This window comes from Salvelinus alpinus, chromosome 5, assembly GCF_045679555.1.
Source record: "Salvelinus alpinus chromosome 5, SLU_Salpinus.1, whole genome shotgun sequence".
In the NCBI taxonomy this organism is placed as follows: Eukaryota; Metazoa; Chordata; class Actinopteri; order Salmoniformes; family Salmonidae; genus Salvelinus; species Salvelinus alpinus.
In genome coordinates, this window is record NC_092090.1 from 96252642 (window position 1) to 96267825 (window position 15184).

Here is a 15184-nt window from a genome sequence, read left to right on the forward strand (position 1 = left end):
TGGTTCTTTGGCTGTCACCATAGGAGAACCCTTTTTGGTTGCGGGTAGAACCCTTTTGGTTCCATGTAAAAACCCAATAGAGTTCTACCTAGAACCAAAAAGGCTTCTACCTAGAACCAAAAAGGCTTCTACCTAGAACCAAAAAGGCTTCTACCTAGAACCAAAAAGGGTTCTCCTTTAGGGACAGCCGAAGAACCCTTTAGGAACCCTTCGTTCTAAGAGTGTACACTACGCCTGCCTCCTGAAAAGTAGGGGACCATCAATCACTGGAATTGTTTTATACATTTATTAAAAACATAATTGAAGTTATTGACATCATTTAACATTTATGAATAAACAATATAAGTTAGATACTAATTTACCTTTTTGCATGTAGTCATATTTCCTCTTCCTTGGTCGGGGTCGGATGGGGTTGGATGGGGTTGGATGGGGTAGGATGGGTTGGATGGGTTAGGATACGGTTGGATGGGGTTGGATAGGGTAGGATACGGTTGGATGGGGTAGGATGGGGTTGGATGGGGTAGGTTACGGTTGGATGGGGTAGGATGGGGTTGGATGGGGTTTGATGGGGTTTGATGGGGTGATGGGGTTGGATACGGTTGGATGGGGTTGGATGGGGTATGATGGGGTTGGATACGGTTGGATGGGGTTGGATGGGGTTGGATGGGGTAGGATGGGGTTGGATGGGGTAGGATGGGGTTGGATGGGGTATGATGGGGTTGGATACGGTTGAATGGGGTAGGATGGGGTTGGATGGGGTAGGATGGGGTTGGATAGGGTAGGATACGGTTGGATGGGATTGGATAGGGTAGGATGTGGTTGGATAGGGTAGGATACGGTTGGATGGGGTTGGATAGGGTAGGATACGGTTGGATAGGGTTGGATACGGTTGGATGGGGTTGGATACGATTGGATGGGGTAGGATACGGTTGGATGGGGTTGGATAGGGTAGGATACGGTTGGATGGGGTTGACTGTGTCATGCTCAACGAGTTGGAGGGTTTTTTGAGGGTGACAGGACTTTCTCCCCATCTTCTTTGGTTTGGTGTGGGTGTAGCTGGTCTCCTGGGTGATGGGGGTTATCAGAGGATCAACCTGGTTGAGGATGGGGGTGAAGCTGGTCTCCTGGGTGGTGGGGGATATCAGGGGTTCAACCTGGTTGAGGATGGGGGTGAAGCTGGTCTCCTGGGGGGCAACTGTATCAGACAGTTCTTGGGCAGCAACAGGAGCAGGGTTGGAGGGTTGTAGTGTGGGGGTATGGGTGTTGATTGCCACTGCGAAATAGAACATATTAAGGAAATGGGACAGACAAGTGGGCAACAGTTTCCAATTGGCAGAGGTGAGCATGTATATTTAAGCAATAAGGCCCGAGGTGTGGTATATGGCAATATACCACGGCTAAGGGCTGTTCTTTTGCATGACGCAATGCAGAGTGCCTGTATACATCCCTTAGCCGTGGTATATTGGCCATATACCACAAACCCCCGAGGTGCCTTATTGCTATTATAAACCGGTTACCAATGTAATTAGAGCAGTAAAAATAAATGTTTTGTCACACGGTCTGATATACCAAGGCTTTCAGACCATCAGCATTCAGGGCTGGAACCACCCAGTTTATAAATAAACTTCTACACAGGATATGTGAAGAGAATGTGTTGAAATGCTGCTTGCCTGAACTAACTCCTCTACTTTAATAATAACAATAATTATACATGAAACATACATAGCTTTACAATTGTAGAAACGAACAAATAATCAATAATCTAACTAAACAACAGCAGACTATAAACAAAAGGAAGAAAAACATTAAACAAAACACTTTGGCTCAAACATGCATCCTTTGTCCTGATCTTGTCCACATTCTGATTGTGCCCACATTTTTAGAAATGTGTCTACACACGGTCTTATCAGTCCACTGTGTCCGCATTGTGAACAAATTTACTGGTCCCGCCTTGTATGCTAATTCTTTGACAGATATTCTTTCAAAATAATACTTTTTTATTTATTTTAAGACACATATATATTCCATAAGTCGATGGTGCCACCTGTCAATGATTATAGAAGGCAGGATGATTTAAATGGTTTTACTGTCAACTCCAGACGTAGTCAGGAAGATCTGATCACAATGCTTCTTTTAATCGTCTACACCTGGCTGAAATTGTGGGAACAATCGGACTGTGGACAAGATCGGGACATATAATGCATGTTAGAACCAGGTATAAACGGGGCGTAATAGAGGTAAGAAGGGCTCAAGGAAAGGGTGTGATGTGTGAGTATGTGAGTGAGATAGCAGGTGAGTGAACGAGCAGGTGTTGCGCATATGTGTGAGTGTGTGAAACAGAAGAGGTGTGTGGTAATGGTGGAGGGGGAGGTAAGGGTAGGCCATGGTGAAGAGGTGTGTGTGGGAATGGTGGAGGGGGAGGTAAGGGTAGGCCATGGTGAAGAGGTGTGTGTGGGAATGGTGGAGGGGGAGGTAAGGGTAGGCCATGGTGAAGAGGTGTGTGGTAATGGTGGAGGGGGAGGTAAGGGTAGGCCATGGTGAAGAGGTGTGTGGTAATGGTGGAGGGGGAGGTAAGGGTAGGCCATGGTGAAGAGGTGTGTGGTAATGGTGGAGGGGGAGGTAAGGGTAGGCCATGGTGAAGAGGTGTGTGGTAATGGTGGAGGGGGAGGTAAGGGTAGGCCATGGTGAAGAGGTGTGTGGTAATGGTGGAGGGGGAGGTAAGGGTAGGCCATGGTGAAGAGGTGTGTGGTAATGGTGGAGGGGGAGGTAAGGGTAGGCCATGGTGAAGAGGTGTGTGGGAATGGTGGCGGGGGAGGTAAGGGTAGGCCATGGTGAAGAGGTGTGTGTGGGAATGGTGGAGGGGGAGGTAAGGGTAGGCCATGGTGAAGAGGTGTGTGGTAATGGTGGAGGGGGAGGTAAGGGTAGGCCATGGTGAAGAGGTGTGTGTGGGAATGGTGGAGGGGGAGGTAAGGGTAGGCCATGGTGAAGAGGTGTGTGGTAATGGTGGAGGGGGAGGTAAGGGTAGGCCATGGTGAAGAGGTGTGTGTGGGAATGGTGGAGGGGGAGGTAAGGGTAGGCCATGGTGAAGAGGTGTGTGGGAATGGTGGAGGGGGAGGTAAGGGTAGGACATGGTGAAGAGGTGTGTGGGAATGGTGGAGGGGGAGGTAAGGGTAGGCCATGGTGAAGAGGTGTGAGGGAATGGTGGAGGGGGAGGTAAGGGTAGGACATGGTGAAGAGGTGTGTGGGAATGGTGGAGGGGGAGGTAAGGGTAGGCCATGGTGAAGAGGTGTGAGGGAATGGTGGAGGGGGAGGTAAGGGTAGGCCATGGTGAAGAGGTGTGAGGGAATGGTGGAGGGGGAGGTAAAGGTAGGCCATGGTGAAGAGGTGTGAGGGAATGGTGGAAGGGGAGGTAAGGGTAGGCCATGGTGAAGAGGTGTGAGGGAATGGTGGAGGGGGAGGTAAGGGTAGGCCATGGTGAAGCGGTGTGAGGGAATGGTGGAGGGGGAGGTAAGGGTAGGACATGGTGAAGAGGTGGGTTTTTAGGCGGGACTGAAAGATGATGATGGATGTCATGACGTTGGCCTGGGGGTAGGTTTATGACAGTCATAAATACCTCTTTCCCCCTTTTTCCCTCTCCCTACTATACTGATGTGACATAAGAAAACCCTTTGGTTAACATAGAGATTCTGGGAACATCAGAAGTTGGGGGGAAATTAACTATATTCTGGTAATCCGACCAACTGAACATATGCGGTGGTACTTAAGGTATATTATGTCAGTTCGGTTGTCATCTGAGACATTCTCATCAATGATAGGATGACATAAACTCTACTGTGGAAAGTCTAAACATCAGAGGTATCGGATTCACATGGAATTGTTGTTTAATTCAAATGTTTGAATATGAAATTATTTGTAATTTTAGCTTCCAAATGAGAGATTTGGGTTTTCATAAGTTTGGGCCTCTGCTCAACCAGTGTGAAGAGACATGGGTTATAAACTTTTCAGACACACCCCTCTCCCTCCACTATATAAGCCATTGACAAAAATATAACCTTCTGTTCCGAGGATGAGGACGACGGTCCTATGTCAGAATGGTTCAGATAATAACTACAGAACTAAGCCAACATCAGCATGAGCTTTGGTTGTGAATGGTATGAACTTTGAACTCGTATTCACTACAGAAGTGATACCTCCTAGCCGTTGAGTTAGCAACAGCTGCTACAAACGCAGGTTAGGAAGGACAGTCAGAGTATCCCGTCTACTACACAACGACGTTACTACAACGTATCCAGTGACCACCAGAGACATTCTTCAAAGGACAGAGGACTCGGTTTGGCAACACGGTCTTCCATCTACCACCAACCTACTGAAGCGCAGCTCAGAGTAAATATGTATTGCATTTTCCTTTTCCAAATGGGCGGTAATTTAGAATGCATAAGATACTGTATTTACGATAGCACAGCTTCGCCTCTGTTCCAGTCTCCCGCTCTTTCACTAAAACCCAACCCCCTTTTCCTTTGTGTAACAAGCTGTCATATCTGTTCCGCCCGCTAGGGACGCTTTCCTTTATGACGGCAATTTGTAATCAAGTTATGATTTAATTGTGTATATGTAATTCTGTGTGATTTAGTTAGGTATTTAGTAAATAAATAATTAAATCCAATTTTGTATTGCTGATTCAACTTGTTAGCCAGGATTCTAGCAGATAACCAAGGATTTACAACTTTCAGATGAGACTGAATAAGATGACGATTAATGTTGACTGCTATTGATGTAAAATATTGCTAAATCTTTAAGAGTTTATTCGGAAGATAACTGCTCTATAAATATTATTTCATGGTGCCCAACTCTCTAGTTAATTACATTTACCCGATTAGCTCAATCAGGTGATATTAATTACGGAGAAAGTATCTTATAGGATAGCATGTCATAGCAATTAATCCGGCATAGCCAAAGACACGACATGGACTTCCAGAGTTCCAGAGCCTAGGAGCAACCCTGGAGAAGACCCTGTCACTGAAACTCTGGTGAAGACCCTGTGACTGAAACCCTGGAGAAGACCCTGTCACTGAAACTCTGGAGAAGACCCTGTCACTGAAACCCTGGTGAAGACCCTGTCACTGAAACTCTGGTGAAGACCCTGTGACTGAAACCCTGGAGAAGGCCCTGTCACTGAAACTCTGGTGAAGACCCTGTGACTGAAACCCTGGAGAAGGCCCTGTCACTGAAACTCTGGTGAAGACCCTGTGACTGAAACCCTGGAGAAGACCCTGTGACTGAAACCCTGGAGAAGACCCTGTGACTGAAACCCTGGAGAAGACCCTGTGACTGAAACTCTGGAGAAGACCCTGTCACTGAAACTCTGGTGAAGACCCTGTCACTGAAACCCTGGAGAAGACCCTGTCACTGAAACTCTGGAGAAGACCCTGTCACTGAAACTCTGGAGAAGACCCTGTCACTGAAACTCTGGAGAAGACCCTGTCACTGAAACTCTGGAGAAGACCCTGTCACTGAAACTCTGGAGAAGACCCTGTCACTGAAACCCTGGAGAAGACCCTGTCACTGAAACTCTGGAGCTTGGACCTGGGGATGACAAGGTGGCCAACTGTGGTTGAGCGGAGAGAGCATGAGGGCTGGTAGGAGAGAAGAAGGTCAGAGAGGTCAGGGGTAGCAAGGTGGGGGGAGAGCTTTTTAGGTCAGGAGGATCTTGTAATTAATGTGGTGGGAGACAGGGAGTCAGTGGAGTTCACAGAGGATGGGGGTGATATGCTGCCAGGATGATTTAGTGGGTTAGAAGATGAGCTGCCAGGATGATTTAGTGGGTTAGAAGATGGGCTGCCAGGATGATTTAGTGGGTTAGAAGATGGGCTGCCAGGATGATTTAGTGGGTTAGAAGACGGGCTGCCAGGATGATTTAGTGGGTTAGAAGACGGGCTGCCAGGATGATTTAGTGGGTTAGAAGATGGCACCCCAATGGTGGAACAAACTCCCTCACGACGCCAGGTCAGCGGAGTCAATCACCACCTTCCGGAGACACCTGAAACCCCACCTCTTTAAGGAATACCTAGGATAGGATAAAGTAATCCTTCTAACCCCCCCCCTTAAAAGAGTTAGATGCACTATTGTAAAGTGGTTGTTCCACTGGATATCATAAGGTGAATGCACCAATTTGTAAGTCGCTCTGGATAAGAGCGTCTGCTAAATGACTTAAATGTAATGTAAATGTAAGATGGGCTGCCAGGATGATTTAGTGGGTTAGACGATGGGCTGCCAGGATGATTTAGTGGGTTAGAAGATGGGTTGCCAGGATGATTTAGTGGGTTTGAAAACGGGCTGCCAGGATGATTTAGTGGGTTAGAAGATGTGCTGCCAGGATGATTTAGTGGGTTTGAAGATGGGCTGCCAGGATGATTTAGTGGGTTAGACGATGGGCTGCCAGGATGATTTAGTGGGTTAGAAGATGGGCTGCCAGGATGATTTAGTGGGTTAGAAGATGGGCTGCCAGGATGATTTAGTAGGTTAGAAGATGTGCTGCCAGGATGATTTAGTGGGTTAGAAGATGGGCTGCCAAGATGATTTAGTGGGTTAGAAGATGGGCTGCCAGGATGATTTAGTGGGTTAGAAGATGGGCTGCCAGGATGATTTAGTGGGTTAGAAGATGGGCTGCCAGGATGATTTAGTGGGTTAGAAGATGGGCTGCCAGGATGATTTAGTGGGTTAGAAGATGGGCTGCCAGGATGATTTAGTGGGTTAGAAGATGGGCTGCCAGGATGATTTAGTGGGTTAGAAGACGGGCTGCTGAGTTTTGAACCATTTGGAGCTTATGGAGGGAGTCTGTGTTCGTGCCGGGGAGTAGTGAGCTGCAATAGTCTATTCAGGAGAAGAAGAAAGCATGGATGAGAGTTCCGACCGGCAGGACAGGAGAGGGAGGGGCTGACTTTGGCGAATTTGCCTAAGTGGAATAATTCATTTTTTACAGTCTGACGGATGTGGTGGTTGAGAGATAGGGTCTTAAGGTAGACAAACATACATATTTCTGTCCAAATACCTTTCACAATTGCCTCATACAACCTTTGGATTGCTGCCATTGAGGTCTGATTCATCATACCACTGTGAGGACACAGTGCAGTTGACCACAAAATGTTATCCTTCTTCCTCTTGCTGAGGAGTAGCAGGGGGTACACTCCTACCTTGTGGAACAAGGTCTGTATAGCTTCTGGTCAGCGGGGTGGTGGCACTGGGATCCTCATCTCTCCCAAGTGGACATTCTCTCTTTCTCCCCTGACCCATCTGTCTATCGCCTCCTTTGAATTCCATGCTGTCACAGTTACCAGCCCTTTCAAGCTTAACATCCTTATCATTTATCGCCCTCCAGGTTCCCTTGGAGAGTTCATCAATGAGCTTGACGCCCTGATAAGTTCCTTTCCTGAGGATGGCTCACCTCTCACAGTTCTGGGTGACTTTAACCTCCCCACATCTACTTTTGACTCATTCCTCTCTGCCTCCTTCTTTCCACTCCTCTCCTCTTTTGACCTCACCCTCTCACCTTCCCCCCCTACTCACAAGGCAGGCAATACGCTTGACCTCATCTTTACTAGATGCTGTTCTTCCACTAATCTCATTGCAACTCCCCTCCAAGTCTCCGACCACTACCTTGTATCCTTTTCCCTCTCGCTCTCATCCAACACTTCCCACACTGCCCCTACTCGGATGGTATCGCGCCGTCCCAACCTTCGCTCTCTCTCCCCCGCTACTCTCTCCTCTTCCATCCTATCATCTCTTCCCTCTGCTCAAGCCTTCTCCAACCTATCTCCTGATTCTGCCTCCTCAACCCTCCTCTCCTCCCTTTCTGCATCCTTTGACTCTCTATGTCCCCTATCCTCCAGGCCGGCTCGGTCCTCCCCTCCTGCTCCGTGGCTCGACGACTCATTGCGAGCTCACAGAACAGGGCTCCGGGCAGCCGAGCGGAAATGGAGGAAAACTCGCCTCCCTGCGGACCTGGCATCCTTTCACTCCCTCCTCTCTACATTCTCCTCTTCTGTCTCTGCTGCTAAAGCCACTTTCTACCACTCTAAATTCCAAGCATCTGCCTCTAACCCTAGGAAGCTCTTTGCCACCTTCTCCTCCCTCCTGAATCCTCCTCCCCCTCCTCCCTCTCTGCGGATGACTTCGTCAACCATTTTGAAAAGAAGGTCGACGACATCCGATCCTCGTTTGCTAAGTCAAACGACACCGCTGGTTCTGCTCACACTGCCCTACCCTGTGCTTTGACCTCTTTCTCCCCTCTCTCTCCAGATGAAATCTCGCGTCTTGTGACGGCCGGCCGCCCAACAACCTGCCCGCTTGACCCTATCCCCTCCTCTCTTCTCCAGACCATTTCCGGAGACCTTCTCCCTTACCTCACCTCGCTCATCAACTCATCCTTGACCGCTGGCTACGTCCCTTCCGTCTTCAAGAGAGCGAGAGTTGCACCCCTTCTGAAAAAACCTACACTCGATCCCTCCGATGTCAACAACTACAGACCAGTATCCCTTCTTTCTTTTCTCTCCAAAACTCTTGAACGTGCCGTCCTTGGCCAGCTCTCCTGCTATCTCTCTCAGAATGACCTTCTTGATCCAAATCAGTCAGGTTTCAAGACTAGTCATTCAACTGAGACTGCTCTTCTCTGTGTCACGGAGGCGCTCCGCACTGCTAAAGCTAACTCTCTCTCCTCTGCTCTCATCCTTCTAGACCTATCGGCTGCCTTTGATACTGTGAACCATCAGATCCTCCTCTCCACCCTCTCCGAGTTGGGCATCTCCGGCGCGGCCCACGCTTGGATTGCGTCCTACCTGACAGGTCGCTCCTACCAGGTGGCGTGGCGAGAATCTGTCTCCGCACCACGTGCTCTCACCACTGGTGTCCCCCAGGGCTCTGTTCTAGGCCCTCTCCTATTCTCGCTATACACCAAGTCACTTGGCTCTGTCATATCCTCACATGGTCTCTCCTATCATTGCTATGCAGACGACACACAATTAATCTTCTACTTTCCCCCTTCTGATAACCAGGTGGCGAATCGCATCTCTGCATGTCTGGCAGACATATCAGTGTGGATGACGGATCACCACCTCAAGCTGAACCTCGGCAAGACGGAGCTGCTCTTCCTCCCGGGGAAGGACTGCCCGTTCCATGATCTCGCCATCACGGTTGACAACTCCATTGTGTCCTCCTCCCAGAGTGCTAAGAACCTTGGCGTGATCCTGGACAACACCCTGTCGTTCTCAACTAACATCAAGGCGGTGACCCGTTCCTGTAGGTTCATACTCTACAACATTCGCAGAGTACGACCCTGCCTCACACAGGAAGCGGCGCAGGTCCTAATCCAGGCACTTGTCATCTCCCGTCTGGATTACTGCAACTCGCTGTTGGCTGGGCTCCCTGCCTGTGCCATTAAACCCCTACAACTCATCCAGAATGCCGCAGCCCGTCTGGTGTTCAACCTTCCCAAGTTCTCTCACGTCACCCCGCTCCTCCGCTCTCTCCACTGGCTTCCAGTTGAAGCTCGCATCCGCTACAAGACCATGGTGCTTGCCTACGGAGCTGTGAGGGGAACGGCACCTCCGTACCTTCAGGCTCTGATCAGGCCCTACACCCAAACAAGGGCACTGCGTTCATCCACCTCTGGCCTGCTCGCCTCCCTACCTCTGAGGAAGTACAGTTCCCGCTCAGCCCAGTCAAAACTGTTCGCTGCTCTGGCACCCCAATGGTGGAACAAACTCCCTCACGACGCCAGGTCAGCGGAGTCAATCACCACCTTCCGGAGACACCTGAAACCCCACCTCTTTAAGGAATACCTAGGATAGGATAAAGTAATCCTTCTAACCCCCCCCCCCCCCTAAAAGAGTTAGATGCACTATTGTAAAGTGGTTGTTCCACTGGATATCATAAGGTGAATGCACCAATTTGTAAGTCGCTCTGGATAAGAGCGTCTGCTAAATGACTTAAATGTAAATATGTACCTGGAATCATTAATGACAAAATCACTTCCAGAAACACAACAAATATCAGTCAAATAATGACATTTTGATTTACAGTCTTAAATGCATAGGGCCTATCATATCCCTAAGCAAGAAATGCAGAAATCTTTTTAGAGGAAAACATAATAAAGCTTACCAGCCTGTTTGCTGCATTAACCAAGGTTGCATATCTTCCATGTTTCATTGTCTTATTTGCCCATTCATCTGTAGCCTTCATTTTCTGGGCCTCTAACTTGACCTTTAGCTGTATTATTGCACCACAGAACTTGCACTTCTTTGATGCTCCTCCTATTGATGTGTTACAACTAGGACAAGGCTTACAGCTGGAGCCAGGAGCCATTCTGCATGAAAGGTGGATATGAAAGTGTCAGAAAGAATAGCCCTATACACATCACTTTGACTGATGGAATGCACCAGGGAGGTCCACTCTGGCAATGGGCTTGAATGGACAAGGAGAACTAGAGATTGTGAGATAAAAACTATACTAACAATAGCATTTAATAAAGAGAGTTTGGCCAACTAAGGAGCTGACGTTGAGTTTGTATGAAACATCAAGCCCTGATCCTCCTCAAATTAAAGAAGTGCTGTGTGTGTGTTTGAAGGTGACATGGGTTTCAATGACTCAATCATATGGGTCAGATCTGATAATGGCAGTGGTGGGCCGTCAGGGCCAGCAAGGCCTTCTCTGCTGGCCTAAACATCATCAGAATATACTTCTTTTTTTTTTATATATATTTTCCCACAAATATGTATTAAATTATTCCCCAGAGTAAGAGTTATACTCTTCATTTCATAGCTTTCCTCTTGGTTGCACTGCTTCCAGCCCCAGGTTGAGATTTGGAGGGCTGGTCTTTATGTTAGATCTTTTATCCAATCATATTCAGCCATCATGTGTTGCCAGGGGTCTAAAATCTGCCCTCAGGCCTTCAGAATCAACAGTGCGGGCGCTTGTAGCTTATAGTGAATGGAAATGAAAATTTAGTGTCAACCAATCAGCTTTAGAGTTGGCTATTGTACGCCTGCTGGCTGGCTCCAGTGTTACACAGGAGCCAGCTAGCAGGCGTAGTGCGTGCACGTCTTTTGATTGGATTACCAATATTGAGAGGCAGGTCCTATGGGCAGGTCTATGCAGATCTAGGAAACTGAATTTGATAAACGAATTAATTTGCGTACTACTAAGCTGTTTTTTCAACCCACAATGGCGGATGGAGGAGAAGATATCGATTTGGTCGAGGATATAATTATAACGCCATTCTCAAGACGAACTTTTCAAGAAAAGTTAGACATTGTAAGGAGAGGTCGCCCGACGCCACAAAGCCTGTCACAGGCGGGAAAGGGGTTCCAACTACGAGCGCTATCAATGGCTCACAGGCTCCAAGAAGCACTGCAAACTGTACTGCTGGGAATGCCTATTATTTGCAAGTGATCGATTTGGTGTTTGGAGCCACACTGGCTTTGCAAACTTGAGTTGTCTAACCAAGGCAGCAACGAGACACCAAAGTACGGCTGGGCACTTACAAGCAATGGTGCTTTTGAAAACTTTTGGGGACACCGGAGTGGATCTACAGCTCAACTAACAAGCGGGCAGGGCAACGGAGCTGCACAATGAAAAGGTGAAGGGAAATATTGAAAAGACTCATTGATTGTGTCATGTTTTTGGGTAAACACTGTTTACCCAAAAATGTCAATTTGTCAATTTCAAGGTGACGCAACGCCTGGTTATACTGCGTTTCTGTCTAAATGTATAGTGTCTAGAGCCATGGCATCATAATGATGGTAATAAGAGGTGGATTCATTCGGGTGGGACTGTGTAGTACCTCACTGAAGGCCCAGGCCCCAGGCCCACGGCACGCCACTGGATAATGGACCTCGCCTAGTAATAAAACTAAGCCTGAGGCTTTAACATGCCACACTGTAACGTAATGTTTCATACTAACTGTTGACTACTATTGTAACCTAGATGTAGGCTACCTGCCATAGCCTCAGGTGCACAGTGCAATGAGTGTCGTTAGTTGACAGATGAAACAATACCTGGGACAGTGGGATTTGGTTACTTATTTTAAGATACCATTTTTGAATAATCTCCTCCAGTTGGTTTGCATTTTAAAACTACAACTTGGTTTGTTTTTGAAAACACAAGAAATTAGAAGAAAGCTACAGCTAGCTAGCTAGCTGAAACTGTTGAGCAGGCCTATGGCGAAGATTTTGATTGAAAACCTTGACAGATCAGTGAAAATGCATAGTGTTTTGAGAAATGTCGTAAAAAGCAATAAATCAATCTCCATAACATTACATACTAGCGATTACAACCACATGGTTTATTTGCATACCTCACTTACCGGAAAAGAGAATGATCGCTTGGGAGGATCGGGTACGTTCCACGTTGCCTTCTTTGTTGAAGTCATGATGCGCATTTGTGTTGTAGGTCAAATTACACAGATTCTGCACATAATAAGAATATACATTCAAACTGCCTGGAAAAGCGTTTCTTAGATTAATTTAATTTGATATTCTTATATAAATTGAACAACACAGAAAGTAACCTCCCCTGCAGCCGATTGTGTTGACGAGCTGGAACGCGCTCCGCACTACGTTGGGTTGAAGTTGCATATGTACAGTACTGATCTTGGGTCAGTTTTCCGTTATTTTCTCGTACGACTTGGGGAGAGAAAGCAACCTCACCCGCAAGCGTTTTGATCGGCCAACATATGTTTTCTGACTGCAATGAGCGCAACACCCAAAAATATTAAGTGAAATCAAGCATAGAAAACAGTATTTGCCATTGATAATGTATTTAAATGTTCCCTGGCAAAGATCCCAAAGAGTGCCATTACTTGGAGTAATCTCTGAACCGTTTCAAAATGCCTACCTGTTGAATATCATCTTGTCTGCAGCAAATAAATGTATCGGAAGAGTGGAGTGGAAGATTAAATACATTTCTTTCAATGGAAAAATCACCCATAAAATAAATCTGAACACAGATGTAGGCTATGTATGTAGGCTGCTATTACACATACTAATGCCTCGTTCAGGTACTATCGGAGTTCTCGGAAATTCCTAGTTCCGACTGGGAAGTTTCACTTGAATGACCCTCCAAATAGGAATTACAAGTGGGAAATTAGAAAATTATGTGGCCAATCTTATTGGTTTAAGAATTGTTCAGACTTCAAAAGCACTTGAAGGCAATCATGTCGGAGTTACAACTTCCCATTTTCCCATGAGAATATGAAGCCAGCATAATATTGCATTCAAGTGCTAGTCGGTACGAGGAAACTGACATGTCTGACTTGCTAACTGGTTGAACGCGTTACAGTAGCCTAAGTATATAACATGAGTGACATGACCGTAATAATCATCATGGAAGTGCCATAAGTGTAAACTAACATAATTCATTATTTTACATTAACCTGTTTAACATGTAATACATGCATTATGAAGAAAATTGTGTAATTTAGGCTCCACGAAATATGAAATGGGTTATGAAGAAAATCGTGTACTGTTGCCTACATGACAAAAAGGCCTTCTGATAACAAGTGCACCAGTATCCAAAGTATTAAGCGAAATCAAGCACAGAAAACAGCATTGGCATTAATAAAACAATATTTCCCACGAATTAAGTAGCACGTAAATGTGCGTCTTTTCTCAAAAATTATGTTCAGCAAGTCTAAAACAGTACATATAGGCATACAACGACACTTTTTAAAACATGGTTAAACAAAGACAACATTTCTGTATATTCATAACGTTGAATTAGCCATTAAGAAGAACAAAAATGAAATATAAATTATCGCGTCTATATGGTTGTTGCAAAAGCTTGTATGTAGCCTACTGGTTAAATTTGTGTCTTTTCTCACGAATTAAGCCACACAAAAACGCACGCACGAAATTTGCTGAAATGCATTATGTACATATATGCACGAATTGAATGTGAGACTGTGTTGCAGCCCAGCCGGACCAACTAATAAGAGGTTATAATTCATTGGAATAGGCGGTTCTTGAGGTAACGGTGGTCAATTGAAAACGGATCAACTGGATTCTTGTACCCGGGGAACAGGTGTAGTCCAGCAGTTGGTGATGGTGACATACTGAACAGTTCGACCTGGACAGGTGCACCAGAGTTGTGATTGTATGTTTGTTTGTACAGTTATGGCTGTACTGTTATTCTTTTGTGTACTCACTAAACACACACATTTGTATTTGTGTGGAAAATGTTTGTAGGCTATGGTTGCTGTTTGTATTTCATTGAACTTTCGGCCCATACAAAGACAAATCACACAACATAGACTACCAAATAACTTTATGCAAAAATACACGAAATAAAAGTCAAGTGAAAATAGTTATAAATGTCTTGATCAATTATGAGTAGCTAAACCATATCGACTTTTGGACACTGATGCGCAGGAGAACCCCTAGCTGTCAATCAAGCCGGCGCGGTGAACGGATTATGACGCTCAAGCGTTCCAAATGACGCAACAATACAGTTCCAGAACAGAGAAAGTTAATGCCGAAGATGTTATTCGGTTCCACACTAAAACTGCGCTTTGACAAGTGTGATTTGAGGTGAGTCAAATATTTACAAAAGTTTACAATACATTAACCATCCGCTAGCCTACTTAACCTATAATCTTGTCATGGTAAGATAACACATGTGAAAGTGAACGTTAATGTATTTAAAATATTTTTTATTTATGACATTGTCTAGCTAGCCTTATAAAATACAATTATTAATTATGGATTAGTTTTTTTCTGTTGCTATCAATCACTCCATCTGTATTTACTCTGTTTGTCTTGCTGATCTGTCTGTCTGTCAGACTATCTGTTTGTCTGTGTACTGTCTAGCCAGCATATGCCAGAAAGGTTCTTTCACATAGGCTCATATTCACAAAGTCTCATAGAAGGAGTGCTGATCAATAATCCGTTTTGTCTTTTAAATCAAACTGAATACGTTTTGATTGACAGGAGGGGACCTGATCCTAGATCAGAACTCCTACCTTGAAACACTTTGTGAACACAATCCAGGTGTACTGTGATTATGAAGTTGTGATGAGGTATTATTATATTAGTCTGCTGATGCATGATGGGTTGTAGGCTAGAGTTTGAGTACTGTAGTCTGAAGGCTGTTTCTGAATTCACTGACCTGGTGAGTAAATGTTGTGTACAATGGCACC